At 41.4% G+C, this 22,228-nt stretch overlaps 1 long non-coding RNA gene across 1 annotated transcript; it reads right to left on the bottom strand.

Moving 5' to 3' along the window:
- Nucleotides 1-6,350: 6,350 nt before the first annotated feature.
- LOC139578980 (uncharacterized) lies at nt 6,351-8,804 on the bottom strand. The gene is made up of 3 exons (XR_011675661.1): nt 7,380-8,804; nt 6,630-7,271; nt 6,351-6,484 (listed from the first exon to the last, which is right to left on the bottom strand). It is a non-coding gene; the product is annotated as an uncharacterized lncRNA (long non-coding RNA).
- Nucleotides 8,805-22,228: the final 13,424 nt, after the last annotated feature.

Here is a 22,228-nt window from a genome sequence, read left to right as displayed (position 1 = left end):
TGGCATTCCAATTCATCCCAAAGGTGTTCGATGGGGTTGAGGTCAGGGCTCTGTGCATACCAGTCAAGTTCTTCCACACCGATCTCGACAAAGCATTTCTGTATGGACTTTGCTTTGTGCATGTGGGCATTGTCATGCTGAAACAGGAAAGGTCCTTCCCCAAACTGTTGCCACAGAGTTGGAAGCACACAATCGTCTAGAATCTCATTGTATGCTGTAGCATTAAGATTTCCCTTCACTTGAACTAAGAGGCTTAGACCAAACCATGAAAAACAGCCCCAGACCATTATCCTTCTTCACCAAACTTTACAGTTGGCTCTAAGCATTCAGGCAGGTAGCGTTCTCCTGGCCTCTGCCAAACCAAGATTAGTCTGTTGGACTGCCAGATGTTGAAGTGAGATCATCACTCCAGAGAAACACGTTTCCACTGCTCCAGAGTCCAATGGTGGCATGCTTTACACCATTCCAGCCGACGCCAGGCATTGCACATGGTGATATTAGGCTTGTGTGTGGCTGCTCGGCCATGGAAACCCATTTCATAAAGCTCCCGACGAACAGTTATTGTGCTGACGTTGCTTCGAAAGGCAGTTTGGAACTCTGCAGTGAGCGTTGCAATCGAGGACAGATGATTTTTTCACACTACTCACTTTAGCACTCGACGGTTCCGTTCTGTGAGGTTCTGTGGCCTACCACTTTGCGGCTGAGCCGTTGTTGCTCCTAGATGTTTCCACTTCACAATAACAGCACTTACAGTTGACCGGGGCAGCTCTAGCTGGGGAGAAATTTGACGAACTGACTTGTTGGAAAGGTGACATTCTATGACATTGTCATGTTGAAAGTCACTGATCTCTTCAGTAAGGCCATTCTGCTGCCAATGTTTGTCTATGGAGACTGCAAGGGTGTGGCTTAAATAGGCAAATCTACTAACTTGAATGGGTGTCAAAATACTTTTGAATATATATTGTATTTTATTATATTGTATGAAAGAATGCATTGTGTACTCCTCTGCATGATACATTTGCACACGTGTCTCTGAGAAAACAATTATCTGTGACTTGTGGTATAACCGGCAAGGTAAATCATTCTGATACCTCTTTTGCAATCAGACAATGAACAAAAACAACATTTAGGCGGATGGCACTGATGATGTATTTGCACATTGGGGCAGGGTAAATTAATTTTCCGGGGTGGAGTAATGTTTAGAACATTCTAAAAACACAAAAGGGCTGACATTGAGGCCACCCAACCAGTGGATCAGCAATTGCAATATTAAGGCTGTAAATAAATAAATATATAAATATGATCTGAGATTCATATTGAGCATACCTGTGTTCTCCTGCCATACTGACAATAACAATCGTGAGGTGAAAGAGTGAGGAGTTGCGCTGCTTTTTGGACCTGTATACCTGGCTGACAATAACTTTGTGACCCTTTGGGAGTATAATTTTAAGTGGACTTTATTTATTATTTCAAGAAGTTCAGGTGAGTGGAAATTGGCATGCAAGATACAGAATTTTTTTTATGATTTAGATTTTATAGCATTACTTTATAGAGTTATCTATCATTATCCAACTAATTTCATTGTCATGATAGTATTTGTGCATTTCATCATTTTAAACGCAATTGTTTTTTAAGTGCAAACTTTATATACACAAATCTGAACTTCAAAACTAACAGTTTCACATTTCAAATCCATCCAACACAAAATATTAACACAATTAAACGATATGTACAAAATTCTTTATATCAATATATTTTGTAATATTGTCTTCAATATAGATATTTGACAATTTCATGTGAAATTACAAAACAGTAATAAAGACTCAAGCATCATATTCCTCTCCAAAAAACGGTGTTAATCCACCAGTTTAGAGAAATGTTTCCTAATCCAATAATATCACATTAAATGATCTTGTCACCAAGTTATCTTGTAACCAGAATATCCTTGATGTTTATCTACCAAATCAATCAAGAAGGCTACCAAGTGAAAGCAAGAAAGGACATCAGACAGCAGGATTCTTTAATTACAGAATGCCAAGAATGTCTTCACACCCTTTGCAAGCTTTGACATTGTGCAGCCTTAAATTAACGTCTTAAAAATCAATTAATCAAATGAACCTACGCCACACTTTGTAAGTAAAATAAAATGTGCTTTAATAAAAAATATAAAATCAATATAGTTATATATTGATTGTGTAGGTATGCACACCCTTGATGTGGCACATCTAAGTAGGTCTACTGGCCTGTATGACTCTGGCCTCCATTCCAAATCATCATTTTTGTTTGCAACAAGGCCATTGTGTATTACTGTATTATACAACGGTGGGTCTTGTCCTGAATGCCGATTGGTTAAAATCTCATTCCAGACAGTGTCTATTCCACAAATTACCGCTGGCTAAATCTATAACCTTAAAATGCCTATTTACTCTGTTCCATCTGACTGCGCCATCCACTGTCTCTTCAGTCCAGCCAAGCAATTGACAAACTTGATCTCCACTATAAAAAAACATCTAGACATTATCTCACATTTCTTTTAGACTACCATTTCGTTTTCAACAGCGGAGATTTGTATAAACCTTGCTCTCTGTCTCTCCGACATTTGCAACATTGTTTCAATATTCAAATTCGATCTCCAGCTGTCCAATAATAATGAACGTGTCGGGAGTAGGGACGAGACGGACAGACAGGCAGCGTTTCTCAGCCAGTCAAAATCATTTTATGGATATATATACCAAGAAATGTCAATTGAAAAAGGTAAAACGAAACTAAGTGCAGCTAGTTTGCAGTCTGTCCAGCTTCAGTTTGAAGTGATTATGTTAGCTGTGTTGTTCAATAGCTCCTCTGAACAACAGTGTCCTAACGACTAAGCACATTTTCTTTGCCAGGCAAAATCACACCTCATTAGCTCATTGTTATGAATGTCTGCAAATAAATGTCAGTAGAAAAACAATTTAAACAAATGTAAATACTTTGCTGGTATTCTGTCTGCACTTTTTGACGTGACTGTAGGTTAGCCATAGTTGGCTAGCTAGCAAGCAAGGGATAAGAACGTTGTCAGCGAGTATAACAATGGAACATTTAGAATGAATGACTGGGTTGTGTCTATACACTTCACAAAATCCCAATTTTGTTTATTGTTAGATTTTAATTTAAGAGAGAACATTTTTTAAACTGTGCGAAGGGTGTGAAAACATTCACTAGGCACCGTACAACGCATATTCTTTCATATCTTCTTCGGGATCGGTGTCCCATCCACAGGACGGTTGAGCTAACGTAGGCTAATGCGATTAGCATGAGGTTGTAAGTTAGAAGAACATTTCCCAGGACAAATACATATCTGATATTGGGAGAAAGCTTAAATTATTGTTAATCTATTTGCACTTTCCAATTTACAGTAGCTATTACAGTGAAAGAATAGCATGCTATTGTCTTCATAAGGCTCCTATTTTCTCCACTTCCTGTCTGGATATGCATATAATTGGTAGCATTGGATAGAAAACACTTTGAAGTTTGTAGAAGTGTTAAAATAATGCATGAGACTATAACACAATTGATATGGTAGGACAAAATCCAAAGAAAAACCAACCGGAATGTTTTTGTTGTTGAGATCCTATACTCTTCCATTAGAACATATAGGGACACTGTTAAATCCGGCTCCCAGATTGCAATTCCTATGGCACCCACTAGATGTCAACAGTCTTTGTTCAAGGTTTCAGGCTTGTTTCTTCCCAAACGAGGCAGAATTGAGTTTTGGCACTGGGAGTCACAGTTGGAAATCAGTCTGTGGGCGCTTGACGAAGAGAACGCGCACTTGCTAATTTTACTTTCCTATTGAACATACTTCTTTCAGTACGAAATATTATAGTTTAATTACATTTTAGGGTACATGAGGATTAAATAGAAACGTAGTTTGACTTGTTTTAACAAAGTTTAGCGGTAGTTGTTTAGATTCCTTTGTCTGCATGTTGAACGAGAGGATTACTCAAATCGATGGCTTCCAACTAAACAGACTTTTTGGGATCTAACAAAATGACCATGCATGTTGTAGCTGGGAACCTTTGGATTGCAAACAGAGGAAGATTTTCAAAAAAGAACGTGATTATTTAATCGCTGTTTGTGATTTTATGAAGCCTGTGCTGGTTGAAAAATATGTTGATGTGGGGCGCCGTCCTCAAACAATCGCATGGTATGCTTTCGCTGTAAAGCCTATTGTAATCGGACAATGCCTTTAGATTAAATACATATGAGAATTCACAAAATATTGTTTTACATCTCTCTTATTCAACTTGTGTATCATAATATCAATGTTGCTTAAGTAATGCTATTGGAGTATAGGTGCAGAGTTATGCAATTACTAGTAACTTACGAGAATTGAATGATCCTACACCTTAGGTAGTTTATTATTATGTATACACGATTTACCTGAAATAAAAAAAGTACATTAGTGTCAATAATTCCATCCTTTATTTCAACTGTGAAACCACAGACACATTCTTGTTCAAAGAAGGAAGGGTTGCTCACCTCTTCGGTCACATTTGCTGCCAATTCCTGAAATGCGATTGTGGACTAGTCCAAATAGTCACTTAGGAATGTACGGATCATTCTGAATCGTGATCCCAGTGACCCCTCATTTGCTGTCATTGCTGCTGTTGAGTCTGTAGTTGTGGTTGTGGTGGTTGTGGGAGAAAATGTAGATGTTGTTGCGACTGTTGTAGGAGCAGCTGTTGTGGTAGTGGAACCAGCTAAGGTCGTCGTAGCAGCAGCTGTGTTTGTTGTTGCTGCAGCTGTGGTTGTTGTGTGTACAGCTGTGGTTTTTGTGTTTGATTTGGCAGTAGCTGTTGTTGTGGCAGCAGTTGTGGTTTTTGTAGGTGCAGCTGTGTTTTTTTTGGGCCGCAGCTGTGGTTGCTGTAGCTTCAGCTGAGGTTGTTGTAGGGGCAGCTGTTGTTGTTATAGCTGCCGCTCTGGTTGTTGTGGGTGCAGCTGTGTTTGTCATAGCAGCGCCTGTGGTTGTTGTGGGTGCAGCTGTGGTTGTATTTGGTGCAGCTGTAGTTATTGTGGGAGAAGCTGTGGTTAATGTGGGTGTAGCTATTGTTGTCCTGTCAGCCACTGTGTTTGTTGTAGGTGCAGATTTGGTTGTTGTGGTAGCAGCTATAGTTGTGGGAGCCACTGTGGTTGTTGTGGGAAAAGCTTTTGTTGTCATACCTGCAGCTGTAGTTGTTCTAGCTTGTGTTTTGGATGTTATGTGGGTGCATCTGTATTTGTTGTAGCTGTGCCTGTGGTTGTTGTGGGTGCAGCTGTGATTGCAATTGGTGCAGCTGTAGTTATTGTGGGTGCATCTGTGGATGATGTGGTAGTAGCTGTTGTAGTCGTGGCAGCAGCTGTAGTTGTTGTAGGTGCAGCTGTGGATGTCATGACAGCAGCTGTGGATGTTGTAGCTGCGGTTCTGGTTGTTGTGGGTGCAGCTGTGGTTGTTGTGGGTGCAGCTGTGGTTGTTGTTGAAACAGCTGTGGTTGTTGTAGGTGCAGCTGTAGTTGTCGTGGCAGCAACTATTGTTGTGGGGCCCAATGTGGTTGTTGTAGCGGAGGTTGTGGTTATTGTGTTTGTTGTAGCAGCAGCTGCTGTTTTTTGTTGTTGTTGTTGTTGTAGCAGCCCCTATAGTTGTGGTTGCAGTTGTTTTAGCTGTTGTTATTGTGGGAGCAGCTATGGTTGATGTGGGAGTATGTGTATTTATTGTGGGAGCTGCTGTGGTTGGTGTGGGAGTAGCTGATGTTGTGGGAGCCACTGTGGTTGTTGTGGCAGAGGTAGTTGTTGTTGTAGCAGTAGCAGCTGACGTTGTTGTTTTTGTTGTGGTAGCCACACCTGTAGTTTTTTTGGTGGTTGTCTTGGCGGCAGCAGTGGTAGTTGGAATTGCCACTGTGGATGTTGTAACCGTTGCTGTTGTTGTTTTGGCAGCTAATGTTGTTGTGGGGGCAGCTGTGACTGTTTTGGGTGCTGTTGTGGTTGTTGTACCTTCAGCTGTGGTTGTTGTAGGTGCAGCTGCAGTTGTTGTTGGTCCAGCTGTAGTTGTGACAGCAGCTGTGGTTGTTGTGGGAGCCAATGACTTTGTTGTTGCGGCAGCTGTGGTTGTGGGATCAGCTGTTGTTGTCGTGGTGGAAGCTGTGGTTGTTGTTGGAGCATCTGTTGTTTTGGGGGTGGCTGTGGTAGTTGTGGCAGCTGTAGCTGTAGTCCCTGTAACACCACAGAAGTTAACTCGTAAAAATCTACTCTATATAAGAGTGTCATGTGTCAATGTTGAAAGTGATGACATTGACAACAGGGTTATCAATTTATTAATTTATTTGCAGTAATAGAGGTTTTATCAACAGCGAGGAAGGTGTTCCCCTGAGACAGATAATCACGTTTTCCCTGTTCTGCCCTGGTTGCATTTGGTACCACAGTCTGATTCTTGAAAATAAGTGTCGTGTTGACAATCACTGAGCAACTCCTGTAGGAAAAGATACAGACAAAGGGATGTAGTATTCATTTTCAGGTGAGCTGCTTTAACAGTTATTTCTGAAACTTTTTTTAAATTTGATGATTTTATTCTTATTCATATGAGATACACATTTTTACAATCACTAGTAACTTACGAGAATTGAATGATCCAACACCTTTTGTAGGTCAAAGGATATATTTTTCTGTATCCACAATTCACCTGAAACAAAAAAACGAAATTACTGTCAATAATTCCATCATATTTTTCAAATGTGAAACCACTGACACATTCTTGTTCAAAGAAGGAAGGGTTGCTCACCTCTGTGGTCACATTTGCGGCAAATTCCTGATATGCTGTTGTAGAAGGGTCCAAATAGTCACTTAGGAATGTATGGATTAATCTGAATGTTAAACCCAGTGATCCCTCATTTGTTGTCAGTGCTGCTGTTGAGTCTGTAGTTGTGATTGTGGCAGCTGTGGTGGTTGTGGGATTCATTGTGGTTGTTATCGGTGTGACTGTGGTTGTTGTAGGAGCAACAGTGGTAATTGTCACAGCAGCTGTGTTCATCATAGCCTGAATTGTGGTATTGTGGGTGCAGCTGTGGTTGTAGTTGTAGTGGTTGTTGTAGCTTTGCATGTGGTTGTTGTAGCTTCAGCTAATGTGGAAAATGTTGTGGTTGTTGTGGGGGTAGCTGTGGTTGTTGAAGCAGAAGCTGTTGTTGTCGTAGCATTAGCTGTTGTTCTTGTGGGAGCAGCTGTGGCTGTTGTGGCAGAAGCTGCTGTTATCGTGGGAGCCACTATAGTTGTCGTAGGAGCAGAATTGGAAGTTGTAGTTAGTGTTGTTGCAGCAGCTGTTGTTGTTGTGGCAATTGTGTTTTTTGTAGCGGCAACTGTTGTTGTCTTACCTGTGGCGGTGGTTGTCGTTGGTGCAGCTGTGGTTGTTGTGGGTGCAGCTGGGGTTGTTTTGGCAGCAGCTGTTGTTTTCATAGCAACAGATGTGTTTGTTGTTGAAGCAGCTGTGATTGCTGTGGTTGCAGCTGTGGTTGTCATACCTGCGGCTGTGGTTGTCACTGGTTGTTGGGGTGCACTTATGCTTGTTCTAGCTGCGGCTGTGGTTGTTGTTGCTGTAGTTGTGGTTGTCTTTGGTGTAGTTGTTGTGGGATGAGCTGTGGTTGTTGTGGGAACGTCTGTGATTGTTGTGGGAGTAGCTGTTGTTGTCACACCTGAAACTGTGGTTGTTGTTGGTGCAGCTGTGGTTGTCATGGCAGCAGCTGTTGTTGTTGTTGTTGTGGGAGCCACTGTGGTTGTTGTGGCAGAGGTTGTGGTTGTTGTTGTAGCAGCATCTGTTGTTGTTGTTGTTGTTGTAGCAGCACCTGTTGTTGTTGTGGGTGAAGGTGTGGTTGTAGTTGAGGCTGTGGTTGTCATTGATGTAGCTTCGGACGTTGTATTGGCTGCTGTGGTTGTTATGAGAGCAAATGTTTTTGTTGCCTCAGCAGCGGTAGTCGTAAGTGTCGCTGTGGTTGTTGTAGCCACAGCTGTTGTTGTTTTGGCAGCTAATGTGGTTGTTGTGGGGGTAGCTGTGGTTGACGTTGCGATAACTGTGGTTTCTGTGGCTGCAGCTGTGGTTGTTGTACCTGCAGCTGTGGTTGTTATAGGTGCAGCAGTGGTTGTTGTGGCAGCAGCTTTTGTTGTCTTGGGGGCCACTGTGGTTGTCGTGGGAGTAGCAGTGGTAGTCATTGATGCAGCTGTGGTTGTTGTAGCTACAGCTGTTGTTGTGGCAGCGAATGTGGTTCTTCTAGGAGCAGCTGTTATCTGCGGCGGTGGTTGTTGTGGGTTCGGCCATGGTTGTCGTTGGTATAGCTGTAGTTGTTGTGGGAGCAGCTGGGGTTGTTGTTAGAGTAGCTGTGGTTGTTGTGGGAGTAACTGTTTTTATACCTGCGACTGTGGTTGTTGTAGCTTTGGCTGTGGTAGTTGTGTATGCAGCTGTGGTTGTTGTTAGTGCAGCTGTAGTTGTTGTGGGAGTAGCAGTTGTTGTTTTTGGATACACTTTAGTTGTTGTGGAAGCGGCTGTGATTGTTTTGTTGGAGGCTGTGGTTGTTGTAGCCGCAGCTGTTGTTGTCGATGAAGCTGTCCTAACTGCAGCCTTGGTAGTTGTGGCAGCTGTGGGGGTTGTAGCAGCTGAAATTGTAGTTTTTGTCCCTGTAAGACCACAGAAGATAACTAATAAAAATGTACCCAATATTAATGTGCCATGTGTCAATGTTGAAAGTGATGATAATGACAACAAGGTCAGCAATGATGGCTTAACTTGCAGTCAGTGAAATAATCTGTCTAAACAATTGTTGGAAAAATTACTTGTCATGTCAAACTAGATGTCCTAACCGACTTGCCAAAATTTGTGGAGTGGTTGAAAAACGAGCTTTAACGACTCAAACCTAAGTGTATGTAAACTACCGACTTCAACTGTATGTGCAGAGAACATATCTTTTCATGACACTGATGACAATGACAAAACAATGTGGCTTACTTGCTCTGATGGATGCTGTTTCAACTGAAAGGTAGGCGCTCCCCTTGGACTGAACTTTAGTAAATGCCTGCTCAACACTGGTTGTATTGGGAGGCGCTGTGTTGTTGTTGAGTATAAGAGTCATGTTGACTATACAGGACTGCCCGTTCCATGATCTCGCCATCACGGTTGACAACTCCATTGTGTCCTCCTCCCAGAGTGCTAAGAACCTTGGCGTGATCCTGGACAACACCCTGTCGTTCTCAACTAACATCAAGGCGGTGACCCGTTCCTGTAGGTTCATGCTCTACAACATTCGCAGAGTACGACCCTGCCTCACGCAGGAAGCGGCGCAGGTCCTAATCCAGGCACTTGTCATCTCCCGTCTGGATTACTGCAACTCGCTGTTGGCTGGGCTCCCTGCCTGTGCCATTAAACCCCTACAACTCATCCAGAACGCCGCAGCCCGTCTGGTGTTCAACTTTCCCAAGTTCTCTCACGTCACCCCGCTCCTCCGCTCTCTCCACTGGCTTCCAGTTGAAGCTCGCATCCGCTACAAGACCATGGTGCTTGCCTACGGAGCTGTGAGGGGAACGGCACCTCCGTACCTTCAGGCTCTGATCAGGCCCTACACCCAAACAAGGGCACTGCGTTCATCCACCTCTGGCCTGCTCGCCTCCCTACCTCTGAGGAAGTACAGTTCCCGCTCAGCCCAGTCAAAACTGTTCGCTGCTCTGGCACCCCAATGGTGGAACAAACTCCCTCACGACGCCAGGTCAGCGGAGTCAATCACCACCTTCCGGAGACACCTGAAACCCCACCTCTTTAAGGAATACCTAGGATAGGATAAAGTAATCCTTCTAACCCCCCCCCCCCCCCCTTAAAAGAGTTAGATGCACTATTGTAAAGTGGTTGTTCCACTGGATATCATAAGGTGAATGCACCAATTTGTAAGTCGCTCTGGATAAGAGCGTCTGCTAAATGACTTAAATGTAAATGTAATGTAAATGTAATGTAAATGACTATCACTGAACCGCTCCTGTATTGGTAAAATCAAATTAATTTTCACGGGTAAAGTATAACAGCATTGTAAATGCTTTATGTAAAAGAGTCATGCATATCAGATTAAAATTAGAAACACGTTTGTACTTATGAGAATGTATTGACACGACATCTTTTGTATGTAATGGGATAGATTGGTCATTATGACAGATGATTCACCTGACAGAAGAACAATACAAATAAGGTTTAAATAATGAAGAGTAAGCTGGTATTTAAAAACAAACAGCTGAGGGATGGAACTGAAGAAATATAACAACTCTCAAATTCATAGACAGAGCTATGGACGCAAGGACTGACCATCCACAAGATCAACATTATAGTTATAATCACGTTTTGAAGTTATACAGTGCTTATTTACAATAATGTTATTTACAAACAATAGAGTAAAACAAGCTTTTATGTTGGTTTCTGATGGGTTAAGACAGTTGGACGTGAGACATTTATGAGTTATATTCTTCAAGATACAATGGCTATATAAAATTCCTTCATGTCCAAAAATGTAGGTACCAATGTCATATTGACCTTTTAACTCAATGGAGCCAATGAAACTATCTTGTCCAAATTTACCAAGAAATACAAATATCATACCTCTGCAGAAACATTTGCTGCCAGATTCTTGAATGCTGCAGTGGAAGAGTCTGAATAGTCACTTATGAAGGGAAGCGCCATTCTGAATCCTAATTTCAGTGACCCCTCTTCTCCAGTGGGCTCTGCTGTTGAGTCTACCAGCGTAATTAAAGCGGTTAAAGTTGTAGCAGGAGATATTGCAGTGGAAGCAGCCTTTGTTGCGGCTGAACTAACATGGGTTGTAGTTATTTTAGTAATGGCTGCCGACGCACCGGTTGTTGTAGTGGATGGTGCATTTGATGCTGTGGAACCGGTTGCTGTAGTCTACAGGATTTGTTGTTGATACTGAACTTGTTCCAGAAGATGTCACTGTTGAACCAGTAAGTGAGTTGGTAGAACCAAATAATGTTGACCCAGACGTGGAAGCTGATTGTGTTTCTGTAATTGCCGTGGGAGTTTTGGTTGTGGCTCCGCTAATTCGAGTGAGGACTGAAATAAAGACATGATTTGAGTTATGAAAAAAAAAGAGAAACCAAAATAGTACAATGTCACTGTCCTCCCTGATATAATATTAAAACAGGCTTGCTGTTTCATCATCAGCCGAGAATACCCGATTCTTCAAATTCCTGACCAAATCTATGTTGATGTTGTTAATTTGAAATCATCTCATCTTTTGACTATAGTGGCACAAAGGCATTTTGAAAAGTATACTATATTAAATGATAGAATCATACATGCATATGAAACATTATCAAATACTGTTTCAAATCATAGCCACACTGTAAGTTGCCATGATTTACATAATTTGAAGATATACAGTTGAAGTCGGAAATTTACAAATACTTACTTCGGAGTCATTAAAACTCATTTTTCAACCACTCCACAAACTTCTTGTTAACAAACTATAGTTTTGGCAAGTCGGTATAGGCATCTACTTTGTGCATGACACAAGTAATTTTTACAACAATTGTTTACAGACAGACTATTTCACTTATAATTCACTGTATCACAATTCCAGTGGGTCAGAAGTTTACATTCACTAAATTGACTGTGCCTTTAAACAGCTTGGAAAATTCCAGAAACTGATGGCATGGCTTTAGAAGCTTCTGATAGGCTAATTGACATAATTTCAGTCAATTGGAGGTTGACCTGTGGATGTATTTCAAGGCCTACCTTCAAACTCAGTGCCTCTTTGCTTGACATCTTGGGAAAATCAAAAGAAATCAGTCAAGACCTCAGAAAAAAAATTGTAGACCTCCACAAGTCTGGTTCATCCTTGGGAGCAATTTCCAAATGCCTGAAGGTACCACGTTCATCTGTGCAAACAATAGTACACCAGTATAAACACCATGGGACCACGCAGCCTTCATACCGCTCAGGAGGAGACGCGTTCTGTCTCCTAGAGATGAACGTACTTTGGTGCTAAAAGTACAAATCAATCCCAGAACCACAGCAAAGGACCTTGTGAAGATGCTGGAGGAAACAGGTACAAAAGTATCTATTTTCACAGTAAAACGAGTCCTATATCGGCATAACCTGAAAGGCCGCTCAGCAAGGAAGAAGCCACTGCAACAAAACTGCCATAAAAAAGCCAGACTACGGTTTGCAACTGCACATGGGGACAAAGATCGTACTTTTTGGAGAAATGTCCTCTGGTCTGATGAAACAAAAATAGAACTGTTTGGCCGTTTTGACCATCGTTATGTTTGGAGGAAAAAGGGGGAGGCTTGCAACCCGAAGAACACCATCCCAACCGTGAAGCACGGGGGTGGCAGCATCATGTTGTGGAGGTGCTTTGCTGCAGGAGGGGCTGGTGCACTGCACAAAATAGAAGGCATCATGAGGCTGGAAAATTATGTGGATATATTGAAGCAACATCTCAAGACATCATTCAGGAAGTTAAAGCTTGGTCGCAAGTGGGTCTTCCAAATGGAGAATGACCCCAAGCATACTTCCAAAGTTGTGGCAAAATGGCTTAAGGACAACAAGTCAAGGTATTGGAGTGCCCATCACAAAGCGCTGACATCAGTCCAATAGAAAATTTGAGGGTAGAACTAAAAAAGCGTGTGCGAGCAAGGGGACATTACAAACCTGACTCAGTTACACCAGCTCTGTCAGGAGGAGTGGGCCAAAATTCACAAAACCTATTGTTGGAAGCTTGTGGAAGGCTACTCGAAATGTTTGGCCCAAGTTAAACAATTTAAAAGCCATGCTACCAAATACTAATTGAGTTTATGTAAACTTCTTACCCACTGGGAATGTGATGAAAGAAATAAAAGCTGAAATAAATCATTCTCTCTGCTATCATACTGACATTTCACAATCTTAAAATAAATTGGTGATTGTAACTGACCTAAAACAGGGAAATTTTACTAGGATTACATGTCAGGAATATTGAAAAACTGAGTTTAAATGTATTTGGCTAAGGTGTATGTAATCTTCTGACTTCAACTGTATATACTGTATTTTATACCATCTATTGCACATTGCCTATGCCGCTCGGCCATCGCTCATCCATATATTTATATGTACATATTCTCATTCACCCCTTTAGATTTGTGTGTATTAGGTAGTTTTTGATACATTTTTAGATTGCTTGTTAGATATTACCGCGCTGTCGGAACTAGACACGCAAGCATTTCGCTACACTTGCATTAACATTTGCTAACCATGTGTATGTGACCAATAAAATGTTATTTTATTTGAAGCCATAAGACTCCTGAACAGCTAATCAAAGGGCTACCCAGACCCCTCTTTTACGCTGCTGCTTCTCTCTGTTTATTATCTATGCGTAGTCACTTTAACTCTACCTACATGCCCCCGCACATTGACTCTGTACCGATTCCCCCTGTACAGTATACAGCCTCATTATTGTTATTTTCCTGCTGCTGTTTAATTGTTGTTACTTATTTTTTATTTTTTACTCAACACTTTCTTTTCTTAACTTCTTAAAGCATTGTTGGCTAAGTGCATGTAAGTAAGCATTTCAATGCCTGTTGTATTCGGCGCATATGACAAATACAATTTGTTTTGATTTAATTTGAATGAGTAGGTGTGTCCAAACTTTTGACTGGTACTGTATGTCTGTTACCCAAATAAATTCATTTCAAATTAAATTAAATGGTAATTTAACAATTTGATTTTGAATTGTAGGACCCCTTTAGTTTTACCAAAAATATATAAAATATATTTGATAGAATATTGAATTTGGCCTTCACGACTATAGCCCATAGGAACACATCGAATAACACCTTCAGTAATCATAAGGAATGAGGTTTTAAAGTGACTGTCCTAATATCTATGAGATATTAGATATTTTAGTTTTTTTGTACAAATATATAACCCCTTATTTTTGTTGAATCTAAACTAGCTCTAAACTGCTTCCATTTGTTTGTATGTGTTTCCTTCAGACTAGTCCTGAGACAGTTGTGGGGGTCGTAGAGCAAAACGGAGAACTTAGTTATAGATTGACAAACGGGTCCATCAATCAACTCTTAAGGATTTTAAACACTATTATTGCATTCAGAGTGAATCCATGCAAGGTCATATGGGACTTGTTAACCCTTATGTAGTTTTAACATTCTGTATACTCCCCTTGTCCTAACGGTAAAAAAATGACCCTCCTTCACTATACCTCTAAAATGAAGCAGCTTAATTTTATTTTAAACCCTAAATCTATTTTGCATGTCGTTCATCACAAACTTTGTGAATATCTGGGTTTTCCCTATTCACAACGCAGGAAGACTGCATTTAATCAGTGGACACCACTCGTTTTTACAGATTTTTATATTGTGTTATTGACTGCACGTTTGTTTATCCAATGTGTAACTCTGTTGTAACTCTGTTGTTTTTGTCGCGCTGCTTTGCTTTATCTTGGCCAGGTCGCAGTTGTAAATGAGAACTTGTTCTCAACTGGCCTACCTGGTTAAATAAAGGTGAAATTAAAAATTTATAAATAAAAAATTACAACAAACCTGTCAATATTGTTTTCTTTACTAAGGTAGCGGTTTATTAGTATTATTGCTAAAGGTACTCTATAGGTGTAAACATACGCATTTTGTAGCAAGAGATAGCACTTGTATTTTCTAAGAAAGTAGCAGAAATGTGCAGAAAGTAGTTTTGATGCATTTTATTGAACGGAAACAATAACAATCTTTTACTTATTTGGCAACATAGTGATATATTCATATACTGTACAGTGAGGAATTCAAAACCCATTTTTTTAACCATTGCCCCCACCCACAAGGTGTATAAACAACAACAATAATTAAGAATAAAATTGTCAGGATTTGGCCAGGATTATCCCGTTTTTGGTCACTAGATGCCCCCATTGGGCTTTTGTGACCCTTTTGTTTTCTCTTATTTCCAGTTATTATTTTCACCTGTTCCTCGTTTCCCTTGTATGTATTTAAACCCTTAGTTTTCCTCAGTTCTTTGCTCTGTGTTTGAATGTTAGCACCCAGCCCCAGCCATGCTGTGAACTTTTGTTACTCCAGCCGGTTTCTCTTGAGGTACTCTGTTATTGTTCTCGTTTATTTATTTTCTTAGATTTTTCTTTTGAGGTTTTTTCCCTGCTGTGCTTATCACTTTTGTGGATTTACCTTATGACTTGGAGGATATACCTTTTTTCTCTTGGAATTACTTTTGGGTTAGGGACGTTGTGGATTTATATTTTTTGCCTGAAGTACTTTCCTTTTTACTTTATTAAAACACCGTCTCAAGTACTGCTATGTCTGCCTCATCTTCTGGGTTCTGCCGACTATTAGTGGCTCAGTTTGATAAGTAACTGTTTCTCTCATCGGAGACCCGAGTTCGTAACCGGGTCCTGACAAAAATAAGATGATAGATACAAAACAAAAACGTGCAGAACATAAATCAACCAACTCTAATTAGCACATGTAGGACAGTATGCAAATGTGTGTGCATGGACTTTGTAGATGTATTTCTCACATGTACAGCACACAGTATTTGTTTTACAGTCCTTTGTGTTGCAGAATTGGCATTTCCTCCTCTTGCCTGCCCCAGCTGCAGCCTCAGGTGGATCAGGACAAGATTGAGCCACCCGAACAGCTTTCACAGGCGCAGGAGAGGCTGCTGTGCGCTCCCTTCTTTGAATGTGTGGGGTTACAAGTGCCTTTCCCAGCTGCTCCCGGAACAACCTTCTCTTGTTCCGCTTATCAGGCGTTCAGGTAGGGTTGACCTTGTTCCATATCATGAAGGCATTGTATGAGGACACATCAACCTTACTTTTCTACCTGACAACTTTACGGTTTTTACTTTTTAATTACCGTTTATATTTTTAGTTTTTCCCTCACTCAACATTATTTTATTAAACTTTTTCACTCCGAACGTTTTATCTGGACTTGGTTCGTCAGGACTTCCAACAGCCGAAGCTAAGTAGTAACATTAACATGATGCCTTCTAATTGCAGTCGCTGTACTCATAATATACAGGAGAACGATTGCCTTGCTGCAAGCCCAGCTTCAGACGCAATCGTTAGGCAAGGGTAATTTCAGTGTAGGAAAGGATGAAACAGCGTCTGTGCCACCAGTAAGTACAGATAGTAACGTTTAGTATAAGTCCCCTCGCACGGTCCCCGCAGCCGGACAACTTTCTCATGGCTTCTGGAGGGAAATACTGTAGGAATGCTCAACCGGTGTCGCCCATTCAGCCGACAGAAACTTTCAACCAGTTCTCCCCATTAAGCAGCGAGTCGGAGTCAGAGGCCGAGCCCTCTCTGGTCTCTACTCCTCCCGTTACGGGATCTGAGACGCCGAAGCTTCCCACCATTTGCTCTGACAAATTGAAAACCCTTGTCATTGGCGACTCCATTACCCACAGTATTAGACTTAAAACGAATCATCCAGCGATAATACACTGTTTACCAGGGGGCAGGGCTACCGATGTTAAGGCTAATCTGAAGATGGTGCTGGCTAAAACTGGCGAGTGTAGAGCGTATAGAGATATTGTTATCCACGTCGGCACCAACGATGTTAGGATGAAACAGTCAGAGGTCACCAAGCGCAACACAGCTTCAGCGTGTAAATCAGCTAGAAAGATGTGTCGGCATCGAGTAATTGTCTCTGGGCCCCTCCGGGTTAGGGTGAATGATGAGCTCTACAGCAGAGTCTCAACTCAATCGCTGGTTGAAAACTGTTTTCTGCCCCTCCCAAAATATAGAATTTGTAGATAATTGACCCTCTTTCTGGGACTCACCCACAAACAGGACCAAGCCTGGCCTGCTGAGGAGTGACAGACTCCATCCTAGCTGGAGGGGTGCTCATCTTATCTACCAACACAGGCAGGGATCTAACTCCCCTAGCTCCACAATGAAATAGGGTGCAGGCCAGAGGCCGGAGTCTGCCACTAGCACAGTCAGTGTAGTCAGCTCAGCTATCCCCATTGAGACCGTGTCTGTGCCTCGACCTAGGTTGGGCAAAACTAAACATGGCGGTGTTCGCCTTAGCAATCTCACTAGAATAAAGACCTCCTCCATTCCTGCCATTATTGAAAGAGATCGTGATACCTCACATCTCAAAATAGGGCTACTTAATGTTAGATCCCTCACTTCAACGGCAGTTATAGTCAATTAACTAATCACTGATCATAATCTTGATGTGATTGGCCTGACTGAAACATGGCTTAAGCCTGATGAATTTACTGTGTTAAATGAGGCCTCACCTCCTGGTTACACTAGTGACCATATCCCCCGTGCATCCCGCAAAGGCGGAGGTGTTGCTAACATTTACGATAGCAAATTTCAATTTCAAAAAAGCCCCCGGCATTTTCGTCTTTTGAGCTTGTAGTCATGAAATCTATGCAGCCTACTCAATCACTTTTTATAGCTACTGTTTACAGGCCTCCTGGGCTATATACAGCATTCCTCACTGAGTTCCCTGAATTCCTATCGGACCTTGTAGTCATAGCAGATAATATTCCAATTTTTGGTGACTTTAATATTAACATGGAAAAGTCCACAGACCCACTCCAAAAGGCTTTCGGAGCCATCATCGACTCAGTGGGTTTTGTCCAACATGTCTCTGGACCTACTCACTGCCACAGTCATACTCTGGACCTAGTTTTGTCCCATGGAATAAATGTTGTGGATCTTAATGTTTTTCCCCATAACCCTGGACTATCAGACCACCATTTTATTACGTTTGCAATCGCAACAAATAATCTGCTCAGACCCCAACCAATGAGCATCAAAAGTCGTGCTATAAATTCTCAGACAACCTAAAGATTCCTTGATGCCATTCCATACTCCCTCTGCCTACCCAAGGACATCAGAGGGCAAAAATCTGTTAACCACCTAACTGAGGAACTCAATTTAACCTTGCGCAATACCCTAGATGTAGTTGCACCCCTAAAAAAAATTTTGAACGGAAATGGCGCCACACCAAACTGGAAGTCTTCCGACTAGCTTGGAAAGATACGACCGTGCAGTATCGAAGAGCCCTCAGTGCTGCTCCATCATCCTATTTTTCTAACTTAATTGAGGGAAATAAGAACAATCCAAAATGTATTTTTGAAACTGTTGCAAAGCTAACTAAAAAGCAGCATTCCCCAAGTGAGACAATGATGAAAATAGTCATGGCCTCTAAACCTTCAAGCTGGATACTGGACCCTTCTCCAACTAAACTACTGAAAGAGCTGCTTCCTGTGCTTTGCCCTCCTATGTTGAACATAATACATGGCTCTCTATCCACCGGATGTGTACCAAACTCACTAAAAGTGGCAGTAATAAAGCCTCTCTTGAAAAAGCCAAACCTTGACGCAGAAAATATAAAAAACTATCGGCCTATATCGAATCTTCCATTCCTCTCAAAAAAAAAAAAAAAAGCTGTTGCGCAGCAACTCACTGTCTTCCTGAAGACAAACAATGTATACGAAATGCTTCAGTCTGGTTTTAGACCCCATCATAGCACTGAGACTGCACTTGTGAAGGTGGTAAATTACCTTTTAATGGCGTCAGACCGAGGCTCTGCATCTGTCTTCGTGCTCCTAGACCTTAGTGCTGCTTTTGATACCATCGATTCCACATTCTTTTGGAGAGATTGGAAACCCAAATTGGTCTACACGGACAAGTTCTGGCCTGGTTTAGATCTTATCTGTCGGAAAGATATCGATTTGTCTCTGTGAATGGTTTGTCCTCTGACAAATCAACTGTAAATCGCGGTGTCCCTCAAGGTTCCGTTTTAGGACCACTATTGTTTTCACTATATATTTTACCTCTTGGGGATGTCATTCGAAAACATAATGTTAACTTTCACTGCTTTGCGGATGACACACAGCTGTACATTTCAATGAAACATGGTGAAGCCCCAAATTGCTCTCCCTAGAAGCCAGTGTTTCAGACACAAGGAAGTGGATGGCTGCAAACTTTCTACTTTTAAACTCGGACAAAACAGAGATGCTTGTTCTAGGTCCCAAGAAACAAAGAGATCTTCTGTTGAATCTGACATTTAATCTTGATGGTTGTACAGTCGTCTCAAATAAAACTGTGAAGGACCTCGGCGTTACTCTGGACCCTGATCTCTCTTTTGACGAACATATCAAGACTGTTTCAAGGACAGCTTTTTTCCATCTACGTAACATTGCAAAAATCTGAAACTTTCTGTCCAAAAATGATACAGAATAATTAATCCATGCTTTTTTTACTTCTAGGTTAGACTTCTGCAATGCTCTACTCTCCGGCTACCCGGATAAAGCACTAAATAAACTTCAGTTAGTGCTAAATACGGCTGCTAGAATCCTGACTAGAACCAAAAAAATGTATCATATTACTCCAGTGCTAGCCACCATACACTGGCGTCTTGTTAAGGCAAGGGCTGATTTCAAGGTTTTACTGCTAACCTACAAAGCATTACATGGGCTTGCTCCTACCTTTCTTTCCGATTTGGTCCTGCCGTACACACCTACACGTATGCTACGGTCAAAAGACTTAGACCTCCTAATTGTCCCTAGAATTTCTAAGCAAACAGCTAGAGGCAAGGCTTTCTCCTATAGAGCTCCATTTATATGGAATGGTGTGCCTACCAATGTGAGAGACGCAGACTCGGTCTCAACCTTTAAGTCTTTACTGAAGACTAATCTCTTCAGTAGGTCATATGATTGAGTGTAGTCTGGCCCAGGAGTGTGAAGGTGAACGGAAAGGCTCTGGAGCAACGAAACGCCCTTGCTGTCTCTGCCTGGCCGGTTCCCCTCTCTCCACTGGGATTCTCTGCCTCTAACCCTATTACAGGGGCTGAGTCACTGGCTTACTGGTGCTCTTCCATGCTGTCCCTAGGAGTGGTGCGTCATTTGAGTGGGTTGAGTTGCTGACGTGGTCTTCCTGTCTGGGTTGGCGCCCCCCTTGGGTTGTGCCGTGGAGGAGATCTTTGTGGGATATACTTGGCCTTGTCTCAGGATGGTAAGTTGGTGGTTGAAGTTATCCCTCTAGTGGTGTGGGGGTTGTGCTTTGGCAAAGTGGGTGGGGTTATATCCTGCGTGTTTGGCCCTGTCTGGGGGTATCATCGGATGGGGCCACAGTGTCTCCTGTTTGGGGTTTTTTTCCGCTAGCGGAACACCCACAACATTCCGCTGCCTTCGCAGAGCGCGAAATTCAAATTTTTTAAAATAAATATTTAACTTCCACACATTAACAAGTCCAATACAGCAAATGAAAGATAAACATCTTGTGAATCCAGCCAACATGTCCGATTTTTTTAAGTGTTTTACAGCGAAAACACAATATAGAAATATATTAGCTTACCACAATAGCCAAACACACAACCGCATTTATTCACTGCAAAGATAGCTTTAGCAAAAACCAGCAATAAATATAAAATAAATCACTAACCTTTGGACAACTTCATCAGATGACAGTCTTATAACATCATGTTACACAAAACATTTATGTTTTGTTCGAAAATGTGCATATTTAGAGCTGAAAACCGTGGTTATACATTGTGAAAATGTAGCAACTTTTTCCCAGAATGTCCGGATATATTTCTGACACTCACCTAATCTGACCAAATAACTTGAGGATAGGGTGCAGAGTTTTCACTTAGGGAAAAATAGCGTGCGCAATTTCAACTTCGTGCTACTCATCCCCAGAATATAAGATATGCATATTATTAGTAGATTTGGATAGGAAACACTCTGAAGTTTCATATCTGTAAGTATAAATCATATCTGTAAGTATAACAGAACTTATATAGCAGTCAAAACCCTGAGTATACACGTAGTTCCTACTGCTTCCACTGGATGTCGCCATTGTATGGAAAAAGGTTAAGGTTTTTCCTTAGTTAACAGAGAAAGATATTGACCCGGAAGTGGAGTGACGTCGTTTGTTTATGTTTGAGAGTTGAGCAAGACTTGAAAAGTACCGTGAGTTTGTTGATATCCTGTATTGAAAACAGATTGACCAGTCTTCAATTTGATCGATTATTAACGTTTACAAATAACTTAAGTTGTATTACAAAAGTACTTTGAAATGTTTTGGCAAAGTTTAGAGGTAATTTTTTAGATATTTTGTCGTGATTTTGCGCAAATTGAACGCTGTTTTTCCTGGTACAACGGCGCCAAATAAATGGACAATTTGGATATATATGGACGGAATTAATCGAACTAAAGGACCATTTGTGATGTTTATGGGACATATTGGAGTGCCAACAAAAGAATCTCGTCAAAGGTAATGCATGTTTTATATTTTATTTCTGCGTTTTGAGTAGCGCCGGCATGGTTGAAATTGTCAAAAAAGAGAGTGTAGCTTCTGTACTATCATCAGATAATAGCATCTTATGCTTTCGCCGAAAAGCCTTTTTGAAATCTGACATGTTGGCTGGATTCACAACGAGTGTAGCCTTAATTTGGTATCTTATATGTGTAATTTAATAAAGTTTGATTTTATAGATTTTTTTTTGAATCTGGCGCTCTACATTTTAACAGGCTGTTGGGACGCTAGCGTCCCGCTATCCCAGAGAGGTTAATGCAACCACTGTGTTAGATTTTTAAAAATAACTTTAGTACGACATACAGCTTGTGTTATTGCGAGACAGCGCACGCTAAAAGGGCGGAGAATAGGACTAAACATTTCACACAGAAATACGAAATAACATCATAAATGGTTCTTACTTTTGCTGAGCTTCCATCAGAATCTGTACAAGGAGTCCTTGGTCTAGAATAAATCGTTGTTTGGTTTTAGAATGTTCTTTTCTCCTGTCGAATTAGCTAGCCAAGTGGCGCGAACATGTCCATCTTCTCTCAACGCAAACAACGGAAAACTCCAAAAGTCCCGATAAACGTTGAATAATCTGATAAAACTTGGTTGAAAAAACAGACTTTACGATGATATTATCACATGTATCAAATAAAATCAGAGCCGGAGATATTAGCCGTGTATACCGAACGCTTTTCAGAAGGCAATCTGGGATTCCTTTTCGCGCCTTCGAAGACAATGAAATTTCCAGACCTGTCACTCCAAAAGCTCTTGTTCGACCTCAGATCAAGCTAGACACCCCATTTCACCTCCCACTGCCTGTTGACATCTAGTGGAAGGCATATGAAGTGCATGTATATCGATAGATATAAGCCAGTTGAATAGGCAGGCCTGGAACAGAGCCTCGCTTTCAGATT

This window comes from Salvelinus alpinus, chromosome 6 (assembly GCF_045679555.1).
Source record: "Salvelinus alpinus chromosome 6, SLU_Salpinus.1, whole genome shotgun sequence".
Lineage (NCBI taxonomy): Eukaryota > Metazoa > Chordata > Actinopteri > Salmoniformes > Salmonidae > Salvelinus > Salvelinus alpinus.
The sequence above is the reverse complement of the archived record's forward strand: the minus strand, read 5'-3'. Positions and strand labels throughout refer to the sequence as shown.